This window comes from Sciurus vulgaris (genome assembly GCF_902686455.1).
Source record: "Sciurus vulgaris genome assembly, chromosome: 5".
NCBI classification, from domain to species: domain Eukaryota; kingdom Metazoa; phylum Chordata; class Mammalia; order Rodentia; family Sciuridae; genus Sciurus; species Sciurus vulgaris.
In genome coordinates, this window is record NC_136465.1 from 93,769,443 (window position 1) to 93,794,707 (window position 25,265).

A 25,265-nucleotide genomic window follows, 5' to 3' on the forward strand; every position below is an offset into this window, starting at 1 on the left:
CTTTTGTGTCTAATTTCCCACATTTGAGGTTATGTGATTCATCCATATTGTGTATAGTGGTAGATTGTTCATTTTCACTTATAGTGGATGACTTTTAGTCTTACTCTTTCATCTTTTTGTTTTCCAAAATTTTCTATAATGAGCATGTTCTTTATAATCATAAAAAGAAAGCATTTGTGAGTCTTTTAGGTGGGGTTGTTTCGTTTTTTATTTTATTTATTTATTTATTTATTTATTTATTTATTTAATTTATTTATTTTTTGATGCTGGGGATTGAACCAAGAACCTCATGAATGCTAATTATGTAATTTACCACTAAGCTACACCCAAACCCAGCATTTGTTTTTTAAAAGAAGCAACTCTATGTGTTCAAGTGCTTGGGTAGGTGCAGTTGGCCAATTTGACTGGACTATGGAACATAAGAAGGAGAATTGAGAAAATATGTTGGGGCTATACTGAAATAGGTGTGGTACAGCTCAATGTGAATTCAAGGTCAGGAGAACCAGATTCTATCTGTTTTGTCATTTAGTAGTCATGAGACTGTGGATACATCCTTTAATCTCTTTGATCCTCAGTTTGCTCATCTATGGGTCAACCCAGTACAGTGGTATCTTCTTTATAAACTGATCATGAGGATTAACTTGAAGTAATGAGTTTGTCAGATAATTTTGCTAGACAGATCTGAACTGCATTTTATAATTAGAGTTGGAGATATGGCTGCTCAGGGAGGTAACCTGCTCTGGTCTGAAGGTTTGTGTCCCCTCACAATTCCTGTATTGAAATCCTAACTCCTAAGTTAATGGTATTAGGAATGGGGCCTTTGGGAGGTGATTAGGTCATGATGGCAGAGCCCTCATGAAGGAGATTAATGCTAGTATAAAAGTAGCTAGTTCTTTCTACCATGTGAGAACACAGCCAAAAGTGCCAGAAAGTGGGCTTCACCAGATGTGGAATTGATCATAAATTTTCCAACCTCCAAACTGGGGGAAATGCAACTTTCTTTTGTTTATAAGCTACTTCAGTTGATAATATTTTGTTATAGCAGCCCAAATGGACTAACATAACCCATATCCATTTGGCACAAATTTCTCTATGAAGTGAGGGATGCTGGAAGTGAAAGCAGGTAGCTTCAAGATTGGAGTTTAAGCAACACAGAGAAGCTTTGAAGTCAGCAGCCCCAAGTGCTCAGTTAGCTTGAGGGTCTAAGGAATGTGAAGGGAACAGCAGTGTGAGGGCCCAGCTGAGGTTAGTATCATTGTAAATGTAGTATGTAATTTCTCACCCCCCAGAATATTTGTTTATTATGTTTTGTTTGGGCTAATATTAAACATTTTTTTTTCCTAATCACATAGTGTGGGAGGTGGAAACAGAAAGAAAAGGCAAGGAAGTGAGAAATGCCACCCTGGCTGGTCTACTTGGGAGAATGCTCTGTTTGAAGGAAGCCTCTGATTTAAAATATGAGACTGGTAAAAGACGACAGTGATTTGGAATGCCTTCTTCCAGAGGTATTTACCTAAAAGTGAGAGCTAAGATTTTAGTCTAGCCCACAAAATCTATAAAACAGGGAACTTTTACTATTTTAATATGTTTTCTTAACAACATGATACTGGAAGCCACTGAATCATACTCTAAGCCAAGTTAATTCTAAAAGTAGTTTCAGAATGAACTTTTGATATAAAATCTGAGTAAGTAGAAAACCTAATTTCTCTCAGTACAGTTTTAACTATTTTAGATAGTTATAACTTCCAATTGAATGAAATTAAATGGACCAGCTCGGAACCTGTTTATCAGTGATAACATTGTCTCTATGGGAAAATAGACTGCAATGAATACTGCTGGAGATGCACCCTGAACTTGACTGCTTCTTCAAAGCATAATGAGGGGTGAACCTGTAGCCCTGACCCAGTGTGGTATGTTAGCTCTTTGGAGTTTATTTATTTATTTATTTTTATTTGTCCTAAGTAGTTATATATGACAGTAAAATGCACTCTGACACATCATACATAATGCGTATAACTTCTCATTCTTCTGGTTGTACATGATGTAGAGTTACACAGATCATGTAATCATATATGCACATAGGGTAATAATGTCTGATTCATTCTATCATTCTTATCCACGTACTCCCTCCCCTCCTTTCACTCCCCTCTGTGTAGTACAAAGCACCTCTATTCTCCCCCCACCCCTGATTGTGAATTACATCCACATATCAGAGAACACATTCAGGTTAGGTTAGCTCTTTATAGACAGTTGACGTTGGTGGATTGGGCAGTACCTCTACTCACTGTTGATTTGTTCAGACACTAGTTATCTATTGAGTGTTTCTGAACTGGATATGCAAAGAAAAAGGACTAACCTTTTCTTCCAGATATTTTGATAGAATGAAGGGCCAGGCAGGCATTTAAACAAATCATCTTGGGAGTATGATAATGGATACAGTGGAGACGTGGGTTCTGTGGTTGGGGTTGAAAGTGAATACTAATGTAAAGATGACCTTAATCTGTCTAAGGAAATAGATAGTGTTTAAGAGGAAAGTTCATTCTTGAGTTTGGACTCGATTTTTTGTAAGGACTCCTCCAGACAAGTAACAGAGTATAAGAGAGAACATGGTTTGTGGAGAGCTATAGGTAGTTCTGGTATCATTAAATCCATATGCAGTAAAATGAAATTAAACCCCTATCTCTCACCCTGTACAAAACTCAACTCAAAATGGATCAAGGATCTAGGAATTAGACCTGAGACCCCTCACCAAATAGAAGAAAAGGTAGGCCCGACTCTCTATCACATTGACTTAGGACCAGACTTCCTTAACAAGACCCCCATAGCACAAGAAATAAAAGCAAGAGTCAATAAATGGGATAGATTCAAACTAAAAAATATTTTCTCAGTACAGAAAACAATCAATAATGTGAAAAGAGAGCCTACAGAGTGGGAGAAAATCTTTTCCACATGCACTTCAGACAGAGCACTCATCTCTAAAGTTTATAAAGAACTTAAAAAACTTTACACCCAAAATACAAAGAACCCAATCAATAAATGGGCTAAGGAACTGGGCAGACACTTTACAAAGAAGATACACAGGTGATCAATAAATATATGAAAAAGTGATCTGCATCCCTAGTAATTAGAGAAATGCAAATTAAAGCCACCCTAAGATTTCATCTGACTCCAATTAGAATGACTATTATCAAGAACACAAGCAATAATTAGTGTTGGCATGGATGTGGGGAAAAAGGCACACTCATACATTGCAGGTATAGTTGCAAATTGGTGCAGCCACTTTGGAAAGCAGTATGGAGATTCCTCAGAAAACTTGGAATGGACCCACCATTTGACCCAGCTACCCTACTCCTTGGTTTATACCCACAGGACTTAAAATCAGCATACTACAGTGATGCAGCCACATCAATGTTCATAGCAGCTCAATTCACAATAACTAGATTGTGGAACCAACCTAGATGCCCTTCAATTGACGAATGGATAAAGAAACTGTGGTACATATACACAATGGAATACTACTCAGCCATGAAGGATAATAAAATTGTGGCATTTGCTGGTAAATGGATGAAGCTGGAAGATATCATGCTAAGTGAAATAGGCCAAGCCCAAAACCCAAAGGCTGAATGTTTTCTCTGATAAGTACACGACAACATAATGGGGGGTGGTGGGGGTAAGAGAAGAATGAAGGAACTTTGGATGGTGTGGGAGGGGGTGGGGGACAGAAAGATAGTAGAATGAGACAGACAATATTACCCTATGTATATGTATGATTACATGAGTGGTGTGAATCTACATTGTGTACAACCATAGAAATGAAAAGTTGTACCCATTTGTGTACAGTGAATCAAAATGCAGTCTGTAAAAATAAAAAAGATTTAAATAAAAATAAATAAATAAATGAAGAACAACAACAACAAAAAAGTTAGATGTACCCAGTGGGCTGGGGGAGTGGTAGAAGCTGAGATGAGCAATAATTTTCCATCTCCTGTTGTAAAGGACATCACTCTGTTCTAAAAATTGTTTAGTTTTTATTGATAGCAGGATTGGTTATGAGAATCACAGGTTTTTATTTTGTTTTCTTGTCTTTGTTTTGAATTAAGTTGTCTATTTGTTCAGATTTTACATTAAGAAATGTTGGAATTGCTTTAGAATTAATTTGGCTTTGGAGTATTGTCTGGCATCTTCTTGTAGAGTGTCTTGAGACCACCTTATTTATATTTGCTCCACAAAAATTCAAGGAGTACATGTTCTGTAGAAAGAAATAAACTAGTAGTGGTTGGTGTAACAAAGATAAGACTGGCTTCTGCCTCTAAGAGGCGTACTGTCTAGCAAAGCAAATACTGAACTTTAAAAGCCCTGGACTAGGGGTTTATCTCAGTGTAGAGCATGTGCTTGGCATGGAGTTCAATTTCCAGCATCAAATAATTAAATAAATGCAACAGGAAAGAGGAAGGACTTGTTACTAATAATACAGGAAGCAGAGAAAGCTATTTGGAAGACAGTATACACTAATCACGTACCAAAGGACCAAAAGAAATACAACTGGTGGACAATGGTATCAATGTGGGCAAGAGGGCTGGGAATGTAGCTCGGTGGTCGAGTACTTGCCTCACATATACAAGGAAGGCCCTGGGTTCATTCGCAGCAAAACACACACACACACACACACACACACACACAATGGGCAAGAGGTAATAGGGAAGCTGGAAAGAGACCGTTCATAACCTGAAGCCACAGTGGAGGCTGTCCAAGAGCAGGAACATGGAAGTGCAGAGTACGTTTGGGAGGTAGCACATTGTCTGCAGTCCCTCAGTGTGGGATGTCCCATTAGGCATAGAGAGAAATGCGGCTGATAATGTGGCTTGGACCAGGTATGGAGACTCTTACATGCTGCTTTTGAAGATGTGGGCTTTATTCCAAGGCAGTAAGCTTTATGAACAAGTCTTCTATTAATTTTTCTTCCTTGTCCCAGGTTGTCTGCTGTGATCAGAACCAGCCCTGTGTGTTACAACTAATTCTGATACATGTGAACCTGATCTTTCACACAAGAAAGTTGTGATTTGGGTCTAGAATTTTAGGATGGTTCCCTAGTCATCAGTTTATCTCAGTGTTAGTTCTCCTCACCTAAGTCTTTTTCAGAGCACTAATTTTTCAGCCACTTTTATGTTCATATCTAATTTTATTTTTAATAGTTATTAGAATTAATCAGATCTGGCAATTTATAGTTAGGAAAATAAACTCGAAAATCCTTAGTGAATAGCCAAGGATCATTCAGTAGGGAGTATTTGAGATGAGATTAGAAGCAACATCTTTGTGACAGGGTCCTTCTATTACATCATTACAATGTAGCCTTCCATTTGAGTGATTCTGACTTACTACCAATGAATGTATCCACCATGTTTTATGACTTCTGTGAGATGTTTGCATGGATTCATTCCTGTTGTGCAGTGGATTAAGGGTTTTGAAATGGCTGAGATTATGGGTTAAAGCTGAAACCATTGCAAAGAACACTAACCAGCTTGTATGGGAGTTTGCCCATAACTCTCTTGTAATTTATCCTTCCTCTATTTCAGGAACAGCGTGACTTTTTAGTAAAATCAAATCTCTTTCATACAACTGAGCTTTTGTTGTTGTTGTTGTTGTTGTTGTTGTTTGGAAAAATCAATCCAAATCATTGCAATTTATATTTTTGCTCTTGTACATTTAGCAGATATTTTCCACCTTTCAGATATTCAGTAAGCTAGCAAGTTATATGTATACCAATTTAGTGAATTTAGTTGGCAATATGACTTACCAACTTACATGCACAAATTAAAATATTTGTAAGGAAAAAATTGAGAATCTTTTTTTTTCAAATATATGCTTTGATTTTGCCAAAATAACAAATCTAGCCTTTTGAAAGTCATCATTGAGTACAACTAGGCTGTGAAGCAATTGATGGGGCAAAGATACTGGGTTTTATAACTAAGGATTACTGATATCAAATAACTGTGGAATTTCCATAAAGACGTGGTGGTATCGATACCAGGAGACTCTTGGGAGGTCATTGCACCATATTTTTTCAGAAGAACAATCACTGAAGAATGGAATTGGAAAATCACATGGTTAGTGGTAGAATGGGGCACTAGAGCTTGTAATATTCCTCTGATCAAATCCTCATCTGCTCCCTGTTGCTGAACTACAACTTGGCCCTTCTATTTACTTGCTTATGTGTACTGAGCAATTCATTTGCATTATATTAATGATGATAAGTTTCAAGTCTCAAAGTTATGATGACTCTCTTCTAATACTGTTTTTAGAATAGAATGGAATCTAGGTGGATATGCAGATGCTTCTGAACTTCAGATCCAGAGAACCAATCTGGAGCAGTTTCATTCTAAGATCAAATAAAGTTGTTTTTAAGCTCCTAAATGACTAGGACTAAGCCCGGATATGATACCCTTGTGTCAGACAGGCCAACATCATCTGTTTACAAGTTAAAGTATCTGCAGTGGTGGTCACAGAACCTCCACATTGTCTTACTCCTGTATTTAGTAACTCTTAATGTTTATATTAATTATATATGTATCACATTTTATTATGCCAATGCTGAGATTGTTTAATTACTGTAATAACAAGTATTGCTTATCACATTTCCAGTTCAGAGTGTTTCAGATTTTAAAAGCATATATGTGTGCATGTATACATGTGTGAATGGGGAGGAGTTTCAGAAGCAACAGAATGAAGGCCTTTAAAGCAGACACGTAAGTAAAACTAACATCTAGGAAAGAGGTAGAGTAACAAGACCAACACACTTGTATTCCACAGTGTAAATTCAGGAAGGTTTTAATAATATTGCACATGATTATGGTACTTGATGGTTTTAATCATTTGTACATTTTTTTCCATGATTTGGTTGTCGCAGCAAGCCTGTGAGAATGGTAGGCTAAACATGACTCATAGTCCCCATGCAGAGTTAAGGTACATAAAGTTTGTATATTCTGTGAAACAACAGGGATCCAAACCGTGATCTCACAGTACATTTGGACATACCCAAATCTTGGGTGTCCTTTGGGGAAATAATAGGTAGGTGATGATACCTGTGAAGAAAGCTTAAAGCTGATCCAGGTTACCTGCTCTCTCACTGCCTCATATATAAGCCAGTTTCGGACAAAATTGCTGGACATACAGATGATTTTTAGATAAACATTCACTAGCAAGTAGCACAAAATGGTACAGTTGGTTTGTAAACTTGATCTCTGTTTTTAGGTGTTCTGACACATCTTTCAAGAAATATTTACTCAGGGCAGACATGATAGCATAACACAGGCAAGATTCTTGGACTTCTGGTTGCCATCAGGGGAACTTAACTCTGTTCATACAAGGGTGGGAGGGCCTCTAAAACATTTTAGCAAGCCCACAGATTGAATCCTTTACTTCCACCAGTGTGAGCCCCGTTCTAACATTCATTATGCTAATTAACAAGCTCATCAGATAAAATCCATCCAGAAGACTAGAACAAAATGTCCTAAAAGGATTCAAAGTAACCACTTCTGGTGTTTAGGCTTCCTGATCAGAGTCCTCTTATCTCCATGCTGGAAAGTGTGCTCCTGGTAACATCAGAATTATGGCCTAACCTGAAAACATCACAGAGTACCACAGGTTAGAATAGCTCCAAAGTAAATCAAGATATTGCAATATATTCATGTTGACGTAGGTAAGAAGGCTACATTATTGTTTGTGTATTCTCTTTAATAGAGAAGTGGGTTTGTTAACAGGCACATTAAATGTGCATAGAACGATCTTAATAAAAAGTGGGAAGTCAGTTTGTCGTGATGTTATTTATGCCCATGTTAATTCAGCATACAGAGCATATTCGTACTTTATCTGTTTAGTGCATATTTACATGTGGATCAACCTCATGTAACCTAAAGCCTGATTAAATTCTAGGTCTAGTTCATCTATTCTAAAAGGAAATGAGGGCTAAAAAATTAAAGCTTTCGGTAACTGAGGTAAGGCTAAGATTTTAACACCCCATCCATCCTTCAAAATGTTTTAAGCAAGCTACAGCCTGGTGAATGCCTTGTGTAGATATTTACACATTCAGACATAGTAGATGTGGTTTGGTGGCTAAATATAGATTTTTTAATAGATTGGAATATTCAAGCTTATGAACTAAATGTGACACTGTGACACACACACACACACACACAAAAATTCTGAATTTTAATTTAAATCTAACCAGCATGTGGCTGTTTTCCATTCTGTCCTCAGATATGTAATACATTGAACTTTCCACTCTGCTTTCTCATGTTTCATTCTCTACCTAAGATGGTTTGAGTTATTTCAAAACTTTTGTGAACTAAAATGCTTCTTTACAAGCTTGGTTACTACTTGTTATTTCTCTTGTGAGTATCTTGTTGGCATTCCTTTTTTTCTTCTCCTGTGGAGAATATTTTTCTTTGATATCTGTCCATTCTGTAACTTAATATGTTGAATTTTAAATTTTAAAAGTAAAGGAGTTGCTTTTCTAGCATGCTTTGAACTAATTAACTGACCTGTTTCTTTCTAGATAGACTTCAACTTCCAGTTGAATTTATTGAACAGTTTTATACTGGAACAGGATAGTGATTGCTTAAAAAAATTTTCTCAGTTACTCATTTAAAAATATCCTGTATACTTCTTAGGAATTATTTTTATGTTTTGTGACTGAGATCCATGGTGATCTCACCTCTTTTTATTTATATAGCCTTTAGTATTCACTTTACTATTTATTTGGATACAGTCATAGTTTACCTTGAATTGCTAACTTTACATATTTGCTGTAGTTATGCTTGATGTTTACCATAGATTATACATGACAAAAATCAGTATTCAAAGTCCAAAAAATTCTTTCAATAAAAAGTGATATTTTTCAATTAAAAAAGGTTAAGTGATAAGAAATAGATTGTCGTTTAATTAGCAGTTTTTCCTTGATGGTAAACAGAATAATTGTGTCTTAGAATTAATGGTGCCTCATAAGCAACAAAATAATGTTTTTGCCAAATTGAGTTTTAAGAAGCAGAAACTGTTTATTAGAACTCTTAGGGAAGCTAGGGCTTTATTCAGCATGGGAGGTACTTATTAAATATATTCTAGTAGATTGTGATATTCAAATGTGCACATGAACTGTAATGAAAAAAATTTAAACAGGGTCATGAAGGGATCAGTATAAGCTGGTCGTTCTGGTGGCATTATTTATGAGGCCCCTGGTCTCTCTGCCTCCAACCTGGGAGACCAGATGGTGGTGGGCACAATAATAAAGAGTGAGAATATAGAAACCTTAATGAAAGGATTTCATTTTGGCAATTGAGAAGATATTTGGGCCAGTGATTAGGGAATTAGAATAGGTTGAATTGATAGCTAACAGGATACCAGGTCCTAGAGAAACAGATTTTGCAGTTAGTACCTCACACTGTTTAACCATATCCCATTGAGAGAATAGACAAGAGAAAGGTCTTATGTTTTGTTCTACAGTGAGATTACCTAGAAGGCAGTTAGAAATAAAGATCAAAAACTCAAAGGGAGCTTGGGCTGGAAATATTGATAGGGCCCAATCGTTCTTCTAGTCATTTTTTGGACATGATCTGTCTATAGACTGGACCCATGTAGTAGTAGTTAAAGACTGAAGTAGGTAAGCTTGTCTGTAGCAAGCAGGGTAAGAAGAAAATCAAATGGTCAAAATCTCTAGCAGCTCCAGACAAGGACAGAAGCCAAAAGGGAAAAAACGAGATAGATATCCTTCCTGGAAACAAAGGGGGAAAAAGAGCCTCAAGATCAGAGAGATGTTGGCAATATTAGAGGCAAAGAGGAAATCATGCTGGATGAGGATTTGACTCTCTGAAATCACAACGTTGGTGTGAACTTCCCAGGGATAGTGAGGTTAAGCATTGAGTTAAGAAGTGTGAGGAATTAGAGACTTATTTTTTAAAAATAATAATAGTAATCCTATTTTAACATCTGAGTGCTTGTGGTGTGCCAGGTTCTTTACCTTTATTCATTTAAATCTCACAACTATCTCAAAAAGTCTTTTATTAATCCCCCCATTTTATCTCTGCACAAAACAAGGCACAGAATAGTCTGTCCAAGCGTGCAATGACAGAGCTAGCATTCTAACCCAGGGGGGCAGCTCCAGCACCACTGGAGTTAACTACCATGTCCTGTGCAGGGAGGTTGACCGCGGGAGTGATGGCACGGACAGTGCCTTGAAGGGCTTTCACCAGTCTGGTGCAGGAGGTAGATCTGCAACACGGTTGTGCCTCTGTTGTTAAGGGGGAGGCAGAGACCAGTTTTTGGTTTTAGAGGGAAGGAGGAGTTAGGAAAGTTCTTTTGGAAAATGTGACCTTTAAGAAATTCAGTGGTAGAGTTCAAGGTGGTAGTTTAAAAAATCTAGGTAACTGGAAACTGGATTCCGTCCTTAGGTCTGCTGCTTTCTTTTTCTAAGTACCTTCTCCCGTGATTAAAAACCATTTGAAGCAAAAATGGGGTGTTGTTCAGTCTCTAGTGGGTTTATCTTAACAAGGTACTTACCCACAAATGAGAACTTTTCCTTCTTCTTGTTTGGCTAGGTGGGTCAAATTATGAGTATTATGCTGTAATACTCATAATTATATATTTTCTTTAGAGAAGGAAAACCAAAGATCCCTTACATAGTCTATTTTAAGAAAAAAGTACATACATATGCATGACAAAATGGTCATTATCTTCAGTTTAAAAAAACATTTCATTTAGAAAGTAAATGCAGTAACTATTATAATAGCTTTTTGCTTGGGGTGGAAAGTACCTTCCTCCTTTATCATTTTTGTGATTTCATCAGAAGTACCTTGTGAAATATCACCCAAATGGGGAAAATATGGAAATCAGCAAAGGAGTCTGGGAAATCATGCAGGTTCCTTATAAGTGACGCCCTTCTAAATCACAGATGCCCTCTCTCCATCAGGTAAAGTTTTGTGGTGTAGTTGAATTTATTATTTCTTCTTTATGAAATAAAATTTTATCACGTTCTTTGACAGCAAGGAAATTATAATCTTTAACTCTATATAACTTTCACAAAACAAACATTTATTTATTGACTTATTGAATTATTTATGTTACTGGGGATCGAATCCAGAGCCTTGTGCATGTGAGGCAAGCACTCTACCAACTGAGCTGTATCCCCAACCCCAAAACAAACGTTTTTTAATCACACTGGATTACTATTGGTTTTTTTTTTTTTTTTTCCAGTTTTGCTGACTTCCTAGTAAGAACACTGAGTAGATATGAGACAGGTAGGATTTTATAAAAGTGTGGAATATGATTTGTTCTAATTCAGTCCCCTTTCCCTTCCATTTGCTTTTCCCCTGTTCCCTTCCCTCTACTCTACTGACCTTTCTGCATTCACTTACATTTTTTAATGAGTGCCTTGTGAATGTGCACAATGGTGAGATTCAGTGTAGTGTATTCTCATGTGAACATAGGAAAGTCAGTCAGATTCATCCCACTGCCTTTCCCTGTCCCACTCCTCTTCCCTTTTCTTCATTCCCCTTTGTCTGCACCACTGATAGGTGTTTTGTTTTGTTTTGTTTATACTGTGACTTTAACTCAGGTGAGTTTGACCACTAAGCCATATCCCCAACTTTTTACTTTTTATTTTGAGGCAGGGTCTCCCTAAGTTGCTGAGAATGACTTTGAACTTGGGGATCCTCCTGCCTCAACTACCTACCCCTCACAAGTACTCCACTGATCTTTCTTCTATTCTTTTGTTTTTAGTCTTCTCTCCCCTTATTTTTGATTTGCTTCTTCATATCTGAGAAAACATTCAACCTTTGACTTTTTGAGACTGACTTATTTGACTTGGAATGATAGTCTACTATTCCATACATTTACTGGCAAATGCCATAAAGTTCTTCTTTATGGCCAAGTAATACTCCATTGTGTGTATATACCATATTTTCTTTATTCAGTCATCTGTTGAAGGGCACCTAGGTTGGTTCTGTAGCTTAGCTGTTGTGAATTGAGCTGCTATAAACATTGATATGGCTGTGACACTGTAGTGTGCTGATTTTAAATCCCTTGGGTATAAACCGGGGCGTGGCTCCATTCCTAGTTTTTAAAGGAATTTCCATACTGCTTTCCAGAGTGGTTGCATCAGTTGTGCGGTCCTACCAGCAATGTGTGTGTCCTTTTTCCCCACATCCTCCTCACCAACATTTATTGTTACTTGTATTCTTAATAATTGCCATTCTGACTGGAGTGATATGAAATCTCAGTGTAGTTTTAATTTGTATTTCTCTAATTGCTAGAGACATTGAACATTTTTTCATATATTTGTTGACCATTTGTATTTATTCTTTTGAAAAGTGTCTGTTTAGCTCCTTTGTGCACTATGAATTGGGCTATTTGGGGGTTTTTTTGGTGTTAAGTTTTTTTAGTTCTTTGTATATCCTGTATATTAATGCCCTATCTGAGGTACGGGTGACAAAGAATCTCTCATTCTGTTGGCTCTCTCTTCATGCTTTTGATTATTTCCTTTGCTGTGTATAAGTTTTTTAGTTTGATGCCATTCCATTTATTGATTTCTGATTTTACTTCTTGTGCTTTAGGAGTCTTGTTAATGAAGTCAGTTCCTGATCTGGCATATTGGAGTGTTGGGCCTATATTTTCTTCTAGCAAGTTCAGGGTTTCTAGTCTAATACCTAGGTCTGTGATCTACTTTAAACTGACTTTTGTGTCATTTTGATGGAAATTGCATTGACTCTATAGTGCTTTTGGTAGCATGATCATTTTGACAGTATTGATTCTGCTTATCCAAGAACTTGGGAGATCTTTCCATCTTCTAAGGTCTTCTTTGATTTCTTTCTTTAGTGTTCTTTAGTTTCCATTGTAGAGGCCCTTCACCCCTTTTGTTGGATTGAGTCCCAAGTTTTGTTTTGTTTTTGAGGCAATTGTGAATAGGATAGTTTTCCTAACTTCTTTTTCTTCATATTCATCATTGGAGTATAGGAATGGGATTGATTTATGGGTGTTGATTTTGTATCCTGCTACTTTGCCGAGTTCATTTATGAGTTCTAGAATTCTGGTGGGATTTTTTGGGTTTTCTAAGTAAAAGATCATGTTGTCAGCAAACAGATAATTTGAGTACTTCTTTTCCTATTCATATCCCTTTAATATTCTTTTTTTGCCTAATTGCTCTGGCTAGAGAGAAATTTAACTTAACATGCATGATTTCAGGCAAATATCTTTTATTGTATGTAATTATAAGTACTGTGTATTTTCCAGACGTATCCATTAGGGAACTACCTTTTTAAATGATTTATATGCTGAATGATATGATGATCTACATCTTTTTCAACTTGGAATACAGAAGGCATATTAATCAGTTTTAAATAAATATGTTTGATGGTATATATAATATTTTTTAATGAGAGATTGAGAATTCTTTAATAGCTTAAAACAATGACTTAAACAATAAAAATAGACTAAATTAATTGGTTAGAATATGAATTGCTGCATTCAGATTAAAAATAGCCATTATGCAAGTAGTCTTGTCATCCTCTCAGAAGTGTAGAACTTTGGGAGTGCTCGCTGAATCACTACTTGGGGAGAAAAGAGCAAGCTTTTACCAGTGCACTGCTAGGGCTGTGGCGTGGTTAGGAGACACACTGAGGCTCCCAGGGCTGGTTCATAGGTATGTGCCATTTAGTAACTGGGAGGCTTGGATCACAGTATTTTTTTTATTGGTTGTTTTTAGTTACACACCACAACAGAATCCATTTTGAATAATTATACAAGCATGGGATACTTCTTATTCTTATTAGAACCCCATTCTTATGGATGTACATGGTAGTGGGATTCACTGTGTTGTTTTCAAATATGTGCATGGGAAAATTATGTCAGATTCATTCTACTGTCTTTCCTTTTCCTATCCCCTATCTTCCCTCCATTCCCCATTGTCTAATCTGCTAAACTTCTGTTCTTACACACACACACACACACACACACACACACACACACACACACACCCTTATTATGAGTTAGCTTCTACATATCATAGAAAACATTCAACCTTTGGCTTTTGGAGACTGGCTTATTTCCCTTAGCATGACAGTCTCTAATTCCATACATTTACTGGCAAATGCCATGAAGTTATTCTTCTTTATGACTGAGTAATACTCCACTATATACATATAGCACATTTTCTTTATTCATTCATCTGTCAAAGGACACCTAGGTTGGTTCCATAGCTTAGCTATTGCGAATTTAGCTGCTATAAACATTGATGTGACAATGTCACTATAGTATGCTGATTTTAAATCTTTTGGATATACCAAGGATTGGGGTCAAAGTGTGGATCATAGTATTTTAACTACACTGTGCTTCTAGCTTCAGAAAATGAGGAAAATTCCTATTTCCTGGGATTGTTTAAGAGAATTCAATAAATTAATATGTATAAAGTAATTAGGTCAGTGGCTTGGTACATGGAAGGCACTATAAAAATTGAAGTTTTGGGTGATTTTTTTTTCAACTCTGACTTTTAGCAAATGATTGTCATGATGTCTATGACCCTGTAGCAGAACCTGCCTTCTGTCTTAAAGGGGTGAGATTATTAGCCTCCCAGCATCCCAAGTTGGATTCTATCCCACCCAGAAAGTAGGCATGATCTTGTTTTATATTCATTAGGTCTTCCTGCTCCAGGATCCTGCATGTCCCAGGCCACAGACATGTACCAGTGGCAGTTTTTAAAAGACAAATTGGTGTACTTATTCCCAAGAGATTTCTCTGCAGATGAAGAAACCATGGCTTAGGGGTTATAATTGCTCTAAGGCACATCACAGCAGAGCTGGGACTAGGGTGTTTGCTATGTCTGTACTAACTCCATAATGCACAGAGAAGGCCAGTTTTCTCCTTGGAGCCTGAATTTCATGCAGTATGTGTGACTTCACATTTCTTGGGTCCCCTGGATTGTCAGGCCCTAGAGGTTGCATAAGTCTACATGAGGCCCATGATGAGCAGGCTCCCTCCAACTTCTGAGTCATCAAGACCATCCTGCTTCTTTGAGCACATCTATTGGTTGCTTCTCTTACCTCAGTTTCTCTCTAAAGTGTGTAGGATTAGACATTTACTGACTTCTTCCATATTTCCTCTCTGACCTGGTGTTTCCAGTGATCATTGGCATCTTATGACTCTGACAAGGTTCCCCGTTACTTACTGCCTCATCTCCCCTCTCTGCCACCTCTTTTGTTTGCTTTAATCATTTTTCTTCCTTTGTTCATTCCTCTCCTCACTCACTTATTTTTACACTCTGACCCTTGTGTGTTTCTACCATTTTTCCTTTACCCGAGGCAGGATCAACACACAACTTTTTGAGACAGCACTAGGCAGCGAGTATTCATGACAGGAACTGACCAAAATCACTATAGTATGTGAACTACATTCCTGCCTATTCCTGCCTCCCAACTTTCTTTTGACTAGCTTGAGGCTAAATTGAACATTGTTAACTCAGCATTGTAGTCAAGAGCATATGCTTTCAATAAAGAGAAAGAGTGCATCAAAATTGAACACATACTGTGATATACTGTAACTCATTCAGGCACTGTGGTAGAAAATGATAAGGTTTCAGAAACAGGTAAAGTACAAACTGTATACGTGCTTGGCTTAAATGGTAATTAAATCTAAATATATTCTTTTCTTCAGTACAAGGTAACTTTTTATCGTTTATGCTTTTCTTTGAACTGAAATGAGGACATTTATCAAGATTAACACACATTGTGAAACAACTCCATTTAGGAAATAAGGTAACTATTTAAAACATACTTGAACATTCCAACATAGGCTAGTAATTTTCTGTCCACCAACAGAGCATCCCTTACTGTTTGTGTGTGTATGTGACACGCACACACGTGTGTACACACATACATATCTTCTTAAATGTATGTGAAAGATTTTCTGTCAGCTCCAATTTTATAAGGAGAATGAAAATCATTGTCACCTGAAATTAATCAGTGTTATTTTTAAAAACGAAGTCCTTCCTAACATTTGAACTTACTCTTCTTTGTGGATTTTTAAAATAGTTTTCTGAGATCATTAGGGGGAATAAATGGGAAAAGTTTTAATATCTGTGCAGACACATCATGTCAAAACTGTCAGGTATTTACAAGCAGTCTTAGGATTTCTATTGTTGTCTGGTCTCAGTACTATTGAACAGATGGTTAATTCTCACAATAAAGCTGGATAATCAAATCTCATGATCTAAGAAGAGGTTAACTAGAACAATCTAGTATTTAGAAAAATTTCCAGGACAACTAGGGAGTATTGAAGGCAATCAACATTTGGGATTTCATTTGTGTTAATGAAAGTATATAACATAAAACTATAAGCTTGTTTGTTTTATTAGAATTCTTTCTTTTTCACTTAAAAAAAAATAGGACTATACTCTGTGAATGCTCCTTCCATTTGGGGGAAGAAGAAGAGAGATTTTCATCAGCTAGCCTTACTCATAGCTGCTTCAGGAAATGGCATATGGAATTCCTACTCTATCAGGACCTTCCTCCTAGCTGTCCCAGATCCTGATTTGATGTGCCAGATTCTGTTCTAGGTGCTGGGACCATAAAGGAAAAATGAGACGGAGTTCCATGGCACAGTAGGGGAGTGAGTCTTGTCAGTAACGGTGCAATGTGGAAACCACCCAAGACGCTTTTTAGTCTTTTTCAGAGAAACTATCTTCAGGAGTGCGGGTCACACCCTCTGTGAACCACCTTTGTGGTTATTTTCACTCAACTTAAAAACTAGTTAACTTCTTTGAATTTTTCCTCTTCTTAGAAAGCAGTTCTTTGAGGGGTATATCTATGCCCCCAGATCCCTCTGCAAACTCACTATGTCTCCCTACAGAGCCTTATACTTTCAATGGTAGTGAAAAAAAGCTTTTTGATATTTCATTTATGGAAGGATCCTTCTTCCTCATCTGTTCTTCACATTTCTTTGTATCCTAAAATTTTCATAAGTTTGAGTGTTGCTCTGAACACTGTGGTCTAGTCATGTGGGGTTTTGGGGGGGGTACCTGGGAGGGGTAGTTGTTATTGTTGTAACTGTATTCACTGGACTATACCAATGACCATACTTTTCTTTTTCAGTGCTTGTTTGATGTAAAGCTTTAATATGTCCTAGTATCACATCTGTCTGATATGTATTCTATAGCAAAACATGGTTAGTATCCGTGTGATTGTGTTTGTCTTAATCTATACACACCAGTTTGTGTTTTTTTTTTCCACCAGTTTGTTTTTCTTTTTTCCCTTCTTGCCTTCCTTCTTGATTCAAATTGGAGTAATAAATCTTCAACAAAAGACACCTAGATAATTTGATGAATACCAATCAAAACTCTGAAGTTGGTTTTCAGAAAACAGCTTTCTGACACGTGAGATAGTGCAGTATTAGCCTGAGGAAGGAGACTCTATACAACTAATAATTCTATCGCTTATCTAGTAAAGTTTAGGAGTTGCACCTTTCAGATGGATGTAAACAGAAAGGATTACTTAGCTAATTAAACAGTAGTTAATCATATCCCTGTCTTAGACTTAGTCTCCTGCTTTTTTGATTTCTTATGTGACATTTAATAATAAATCATAATACCAACAGGTTGCATTTCAATTCCTTGTGGTTTATGGATAGTATATGAGGCCAAAGGGGGAAAGGTTCAGTAAAGAGTGTGAACACTTATTAAGAGAAGAATGGAATAGGTGAATTAACCTGGGATAGGAAACTGAGTTCAAATCAGGGCTCTCCAATTGACTAGCCATATGAACCTGAAAAGGTACTAAATCTTTTGAAATCTTGTGTATTCTCATCTTTAAAGTGGAAACTATAGGATTTACATTCACTACATTGTGTACAGTGTCTGAATTGCACAAAAAGTGGTGCCTGGTGCTAATTTACTGAGTATCTGTTGTTATTCTCTAGCACCGTAACTCCATTCTAATCAAGTCACTCAATATTTCTGATCCTCAAGTTTGTCATCTGTATAATGAGACTATTAATATATTAATATGAAAATGCTAGAAAAATATATAACTACATATAGGCATAAGGGGCTATTTCATGAAGGCTTCCTGGATACCCACTAGTTATAAGTGATTTTTCTCTTATTTGAACTCTATTGTAACTTTTTCTCAAGTCCTTTATTGCTTACCAAGCATTTGGTATCATTGTTAATAGATATTAGTTATATCTCACAAATATTGCACAATTATTAGAAAGAAATTTACATCTTCCTTTTTCTATTTTAAATATAGGGCCTTGATAAATTTTATTTTGTAATTAATTTTTGTTATTATTGCCCTCTGCTTTTCCAAATTCATATAGCTCATAGCATCATAATGGATTTGTTTCTGCAAAAAGTCAAGGTATTATTGCTATAATTTTATTGTGTTGATGTTTCATATGGGTTATTTAAAACCTAAGATTCCTTTCTTTTTAACATTGTATATTGCTTTTAGCAGAATGGCGTTATATTTGAATGTATGCTAGTGAATTTTAGTGTCAAAAAAGGGAAGAAAAGCACTTTAAGTATCCCACCCTTTCCTTTTTTTTGCATATTTTTGTTTTTATTTTGTAGAGACTAAGAGATATCACATATGAAAATAAGCTATCACATCTTATCTGTAGCTGAATATTTAGAATTTTTGGATGAATTTTCTCTTTCCAATGAAAAGAAATATACAGTTTGCCTGTTTTAAAACTTTCCAGGCATATTGAAATCCTCTAAAACATCCTCATGTTTTTTTTTTATCTGACCTAGAATATTTGAACAATCAGAGCTATGAACTCTTTTCTCATTTCTTGAATAACAGAAAGAAATGCCACTGTTGTCCATTGATTGTCCCTCCTTGTGGATCTACTTTGGAGTAAGGAAACATGCCTAACAACTCATAAGCAGTCATTAAGAGATGTCTACCAGGATGTGAAAGATTTGCATCCTTTACCTCTTTTATAAAAATGGAAGGAAAAGGCAGAACTCCTTGGAAACTGGAATTTATCTTGCTTGAGTTGTACTTGCTTGAGTTGTACTTGAATATTCTATTTTGCTTATATTCAGTGTTTAGGAATCACAGTAACCCAATATTGTATTAATTAATTCATCAATTATTTCTACTTGCATTCTTATAAACTAATTTAAATGAAAGTCATGTAAGTGGTAATAAGTTTATTAGTTAGTTATTGCTGCATAACAAGTTACCCCAGACTTAGAGACTTAAAACAGTACTTTTTAAATCTGGCATAGTGTCTTTGATCAGGAATCCAGGAATGGCCTAGATGATGGGCTCTGGATCAGTGTCGTTTACAAAGTATGAGTTCAAATGCTGTGCCAGCTTGTACATAGTCTATATGAAGGTTTGACTAGAGATGGACGATCCACTTCCAAAGTGGCTCATCCCCATCCTGACAAATTTGCACTGGTTGTTGGCAGGAGGCCCGAGTTCCTCACCACATGGATCTCTCCATAAGACAGCTTAAACATCAGTATAACATTGGCTAGCTTATCTTAGAGTAAGTGATAAAGAGAACAAGGTGGAAGTTGCCATGTCTTTTATGACATCATTTCCACAGGATCCTACTGGCTGTTCAAATTAACTCTGCTCATTATGGGAAGAGAATATACAGGGTGTTAAAGCATTAGGAGGGGATTTGGGGGAACTATCTGGCTACTGAAGCAGAATATCTAATCTTTGGTACATTTATATAAGTGTCCAACTAATGTGTGAATACTCTAAGTTTTACTGAAAATAATATAATTGTTGGAATACAAATTTCTAATTTTTTTCCTTTACCCCAATTACACATTGATTATTGGTCTCTCTCAACTACTATTTGTATGACACATACCTGTTTCTCAGAAACATAGTTATAGGAGAATTATATCTAGGTAAAAGAATCATTTAGCTCAGCAGGACTTTCACTGAGGATAACCTCAGTAGCTCCATCCTATAAAAGTCTGAATCAATCAAGCCTTCAGTGAATATTTATTGAAAAACTTTTTAATGTGGTAGGTACTGTGAATGCAGTTATTAGTACAAAAATTTTCTGTCCTCCAAAAGAGGCAAGCTTTTAATTATATTTTTTGCTAAATATGATAATACAGGTACAGTTGTTGAAGCTCATAGGTTCATACTTCAATTTAATTCCTGGTTCCCCTGTATATTAGTGGTATAGCCTTTCTGTTTTGTTTTCTGATTATTCCCTTGTTACAGCTTACTTACCTCATTGGATTATTGTGAGCATTCAGCAAACAGTGCCAGTGAGTACCAAGGGTAGCTACTTGGGAATATCTGGAGTGACTAATTTGGACGCGGGAAGGTTTTCAGGGACTGGTAAGAAGACATTTGAGCTATCTCTTGTAGAGTGAGTTGGAGTTTGAGCCTGGGTGTGGGATTCCAGTGTGGAACAGAACCTGAGGTTGGAAGCAGAGCAGTGGGGAGGCAGGGGCATGCCTTGTGGTGACTTCAGGAGAACAACTGTAGATGAGCTTTCACAATGACATGAAAAGATGCAAAAGGTCTTCTGTAGAATACTCAACACATCATAAATATTCTAAAACTGTCATTCAAATTTCTTATGGCCTTCCTAATACTCCCCAAATTGCTAAACCTTATGTATTTGTGGTTACAAAGTTTTGTCACTGGAGTTACAAAAGATGTTACACCACCACTCCAAAAAAGGCAAAGTTGGAGCCTTTTTATGGAGGCTTTCAAAAGCAATTAAATGATGGGATTTGATATGTTTTTGCTTGGTTTGTTTCTGAAGTGACCTGGCTGAAAGGTAAACTGTGGAATTAGTAGTTAGCATGGTTGTAGTCATCGAGGGGGAAACAATTAGTGCCTGAAAAAATGGGGGGACAGGTGCATAAAAGCCTAGTCCCACTCTTTCCCTTCAGATTTGGCATTTCCCATGTGCATCCTACAGCACATTCCTAGGACCCCAGCAGAAGTGGTACACCCCCTATCCTATCCCAGAGAACCTTGACTCATTCAGTTTTGCAATTATAAATCTAAAAAGTAGTGCTATTAATGTCAGCATATGTGTAAATTGGTATGTTTTGGATTATATATGAAGTGGTAAACACCATGATCTTCTTTCCCTTTAAGTGTCTGGATCTAATGATAACTTTATTTTGTGAACAAAAGAAGATAATGATTGTCAATTTTAGAAACTCCTTTCTCAGTTGCTCATTCCCAACTCCCAAACCTTTTCTTGAAAACAAAACTAAAAAGAGATGAGACTTTAAAGAAAAAAACAAGAGTCAGCGCTGCATCCTCACCACTCCGCCATGGCTGCCTACAAGCTGGTGCTGATTGGGCTTGGCGAGGGCGCCTGGAACCTAGAGAACCGCTTCAGCGGCTGGTACGCCCGACCTGAGCTGGCGGCCACGAGGAGGCCAAGCGCGGCCGGCGGCACTGCGAGATGCTGACTATGGTTTGACATCTGCATCACCTCAGTGCAGAAAAGAGCAATCCGAACCCTCTGGACAGTGCTGGATGCCATTGACCAGATGTGGCTGCCAGTGGTGAGGACTTGGCTCCTCAATGAGCAGCACTATGGCGGTCTGACTGGCCTCAATGAAGCAGAAACTGCTGCTAAGCATGGCGAGACCCAGGTAAAGATGTGGAGACGCTCCTATGATGTCCCACCACCTCCAGTGGAGCCAGATCACCCCTTCTACAGCAATATCAGTAAGGATCGTAGGTATGCAGACCTCACTGAGGATCAGCTGCCTTCCTGTGAGAGTCTGAAGGGACACCATTGCCAGAGCTCTGCCCTTCTTGGAATGAAGAAATTGTCCTCCAGATAAAGAAGGGGAAATGGGTTCTGATTGCAGCCCATGGCAACAGCCTTTGGGGCATCATCAAGCATCTGGAGGGTCTCTCTGAAGAGGCCATCATGGAGCTGAACCTGGCAACTGGTATTCCCATTTCTATAAACAAGAACTTGAAGCCCATCAAGCCCATGCAGTTCTTGGGACATGAAGAGAGTGTTTGTAAAGCAATGGAAGCTATGGCTGCACAAGGCAAGGCGAAGAAGTAAAGGCAAATAGCAGACTATTGTACCAAGGAACACCCTGCTCATCCATTCCTTTGCACCTCTCTCTTGCACACTGTAGGCATCTTAAGTTGTAGCTGCAGATGGGGACCAGTAGCTTCCATTTTAATTTTAGCATTTTTGTCTCCTGCACCCACTCCCTTTGTAGATTCTAGTCAGAATAGCACCTCTGGGGCACAGATTCTCAATCCAAGCCCAGGGAAGCCTCCTTGTATCCAGAAAAGTTGAGGTAGTAGTTCTGGTTTTTTTCTTAGTGATTGTGTAAGGACCAGCTTGAGAAGGGGATAGGGAGGAACTGTGCCAAGGCATGATCAATGAGAAGAAGCCAGAGAAGAGAGCCTGTTTGTATTTCCAAGAGCCAATGTTCTGTACTCTTCTGTAGTCAGGTCACTGTCTGGGGAAGTGGGGGGCAGGGGTTCTAGTCATTCCAGTAGAATATGAATGTAACCTACATGGTGATTTAAGAAAAACAACTCTTTCCTCCCTGACCTCAGAAGAGCTGGCTCCAGAAGGTTGGGATCAACTCTGAATTGTTTGTTACATTTACTTTCACAAAAAGAAGGGGGGGAAAAATATATATATATATACATACACACACACACACACACACACACACACACACACACACAACAAAACCCTCTGGGGCTTCTAGTGGTGGTTAGTCCCACATGTGGTCACCAGAAAGTAAGCCATTCCTCACACCAATATGGGATAAGCTCCTTGGCCTGTAAGGTGTATCTCGCTATGTATCTGAGAGAATCTCTCCTCTGCCTTGTTTGTGGCAGTGAAATGCCTCTTGAGCATGTCCCAGGTGTCTTTCACTGTGTTTGATTTCTGGTCATGTTGCGGTTGCTTGGCCCTGCCACACAGGCCCAGTACTCATTTTAAGCATAACTGTACAAAATCTTTTTCCAGATCAGTATAATAAAGGAGCGATGTGCAATTAAAAAGAAAGAAAGAAAGAAAGAAAGAAAGAAAGAAAGAAAGAAAGAAAGAAAGAAAGAAAGAAAGAAAGAAAGAAAGAAAGAAAGAAAAACAAGTAGGAAGAGATTTTGATTTAGGTAAATAAAAATACTTTGCCAGAAAGGCTAGATTCCAGTAACATCCAGGCCCAAGAATGGGAGTTAGGGCGGTGGTTGGTCCACTCAGCCTCTTCTTGCTTGCTTCCAGTTGGCCACACAGTCATCTTCCTTGTGTTTTGGACACCACTCTCTTGGACAGGCTGTCTTACCAAGCACTTGGTTCTCAGAAGTGTGAATATCCTGTTTACTTCGGAGGGAAGGAGGTCTATGTGAAGGCTCTCTGCCAGCATCTAAAACATTAGGATGAAAAGGAATGCTGTCATTTCTGTAATACCTAGTTGGCTTAAAGTATGCATATTTGTTATCATTGAGGGGAAATCCTGACTCTCTTTTTCTTCTAAAATGTGGGAGCAGACACTAATAGACGCTTATTACATCACAATTGTTAACACTATATACAAGATAATCAGGAAGCAAATGGCATTTTTGTAGCAACTATTAAGTTATATGAAGTGTTAGTTTAGTAAGGGATTTGGAGACAATGTCTCCATTCAGGGAAGTAGCTGCTGTCCAGGGAGAACCTGACTATGGAAAGGCAAAACTGCTGACTGACTTGCCTCTCCCTCAGTGGTGGTTGAAATTTATGTATTTTATTCAGTTTTGCATCAGATTTAGGGTCCACCAGTTCTTTTTCCTTAAGCTATTTCTAATTTAATATTTCATAACATTTTGTGACTAAGAATTTAAGAACTGAAATACTTTTGGGTGGTACATTCTATTCATAATAAAAAGTTGTTCAGTGATAGGTTATACTTTTTAAATTGGTTGACAGAAGATGGTCCTGTTTCTAAAGTAAACTTTTCTATAAATAAGTGCAGAAACATAGTCTGAATGTGGCAGACATAAGAATTGCGTCAATTCCCGTCTTGTGGCCAAGATTTCTTCGCTAAGCTTTCTTTATAACTAACTTTGTGGCAGAGCTTCACATTCTCACAGCATTAGGCAATAAAATGGTCAAGAGAAATGGTGCAAGTTTCCCTCCTCTTCGATTGGGCAGTGGTAGTAATGTGTACTCACCATGGAAAAGTGTGCCATGTTTTTATTTGTGCTTGTTAGGACTGAAAACCTGAGATCTCTCCTCCATCTTCATTTTAGCCCTGGCTTTAGGCAATTTTCCAAATGTCTAACTGCTTACTGCTTTCAAGAAATTGTTTTGGTATTGCAGGGAGCTTTGGTCAGGAGAAAAGAAGGCCAGAAACCTTCCTAGAACACTATAGTCCATCCAATGACCTTTTTAAGAAACAACTGAAATTCCTTTTTCAAAGGCACAAAAATGTTAATTGAAACCAAACAGAAAACAAATTCATCCCACAAGTGCTGCTGTTCAAATGACCAGGGGGTGGGGATGGAGGTGGGGAGGGTGGAAGGAAAATTATTCTTGGGAATATTATTTGAAGCTCCAAGCTTATATATTTTGCTCTTTAATGGTCTTGAGTTACAATGGGATGATTCCACAGTTTTAAGATAAAAATTAGCCAGGACAGTAAGACCATTGTATACCTTTTCAGGTGCCTGTGTAGCTCCTCCCAGAATATCTGCCTGGTGCTCTGCCCTTCCTCAATACTACCTCATATTGGCTCTGGCTCAGACAGACTCCTGCGTGCTGAGGTGAGTAAGAAAACTTGTCCGCTTTACAAGCATCCTAGAAACATAACTTCTCTTTCAGTGACATTCATAGGTGTATTCTCTGGCGAACTCAGGAATCATTTGTAAGATGTTTATTTTGAAAAAATACAAAGTATGGTTAGTGATAGTCTGACCACCATTTTAGAATTTCTTGTTCTAAATTTGTGATGTCACTAAAAGCATCTTAAAACATGCTTTAGGGTTCGATTTTGGAGTCTGAAACAAGTTTGGGGGATAGTGTACCACTGCTCTCAGGCTTTCTGAGCATCATATGCTGATGCTTTGAATTGGTGGTCTCTTCCAAAGCAGAGAAGTGTTATCAGCAGGAAGAAGTTAGAAGTCCTTGATGACTAACTCGTTTTTCTTTTGATTCTCCATAATTCTGATGTCTGAAATATCCCATGGTTTGAACTTTGATCTCTTCAATAATGTCTACAGTTGGCTTCATTAAGTAAAATGGAGCACAAAATCTCT

General features: G+C 37.6%; 1 protein-coding gene and 1 pseudogene across 3 annotated transcripts in view; both read left to right on the forward strand.

Annotated features, from left to right (window-relative positions):
- The window catches only part of RASSF8 (Ras association domain family member 8), a 142,086-nt gene that overhangs the window by 16,187 nt on the left and 100,634 nt on the right, over window positions 1–25,265 (forward strand). The window contains exon 2 of one of the 2 annotated variants that reach the window (XM_079139414.1): window positions 24,674–24,773. The exons of the other annotated variant lie outside the window; for it this stretch is intronic. The gene's annotated coding sequence lies outside the window, so the exon portion shown is untranslated. The remainder of the gene's footprint in view (window positions 1–24,673; window positions 24,774–25,265) is intronic. 2 annotated transcript variants of the gene reach the window in all.
- On the forward strand, window positions 15,585–22,646 carry LOC306662478 (phosphoglycerate mutase 1-like; annotated as a pseudogene). The gene has a single exon. The product of its transcript is annotated as a phosphoglycerate mutase 1-like (transcript).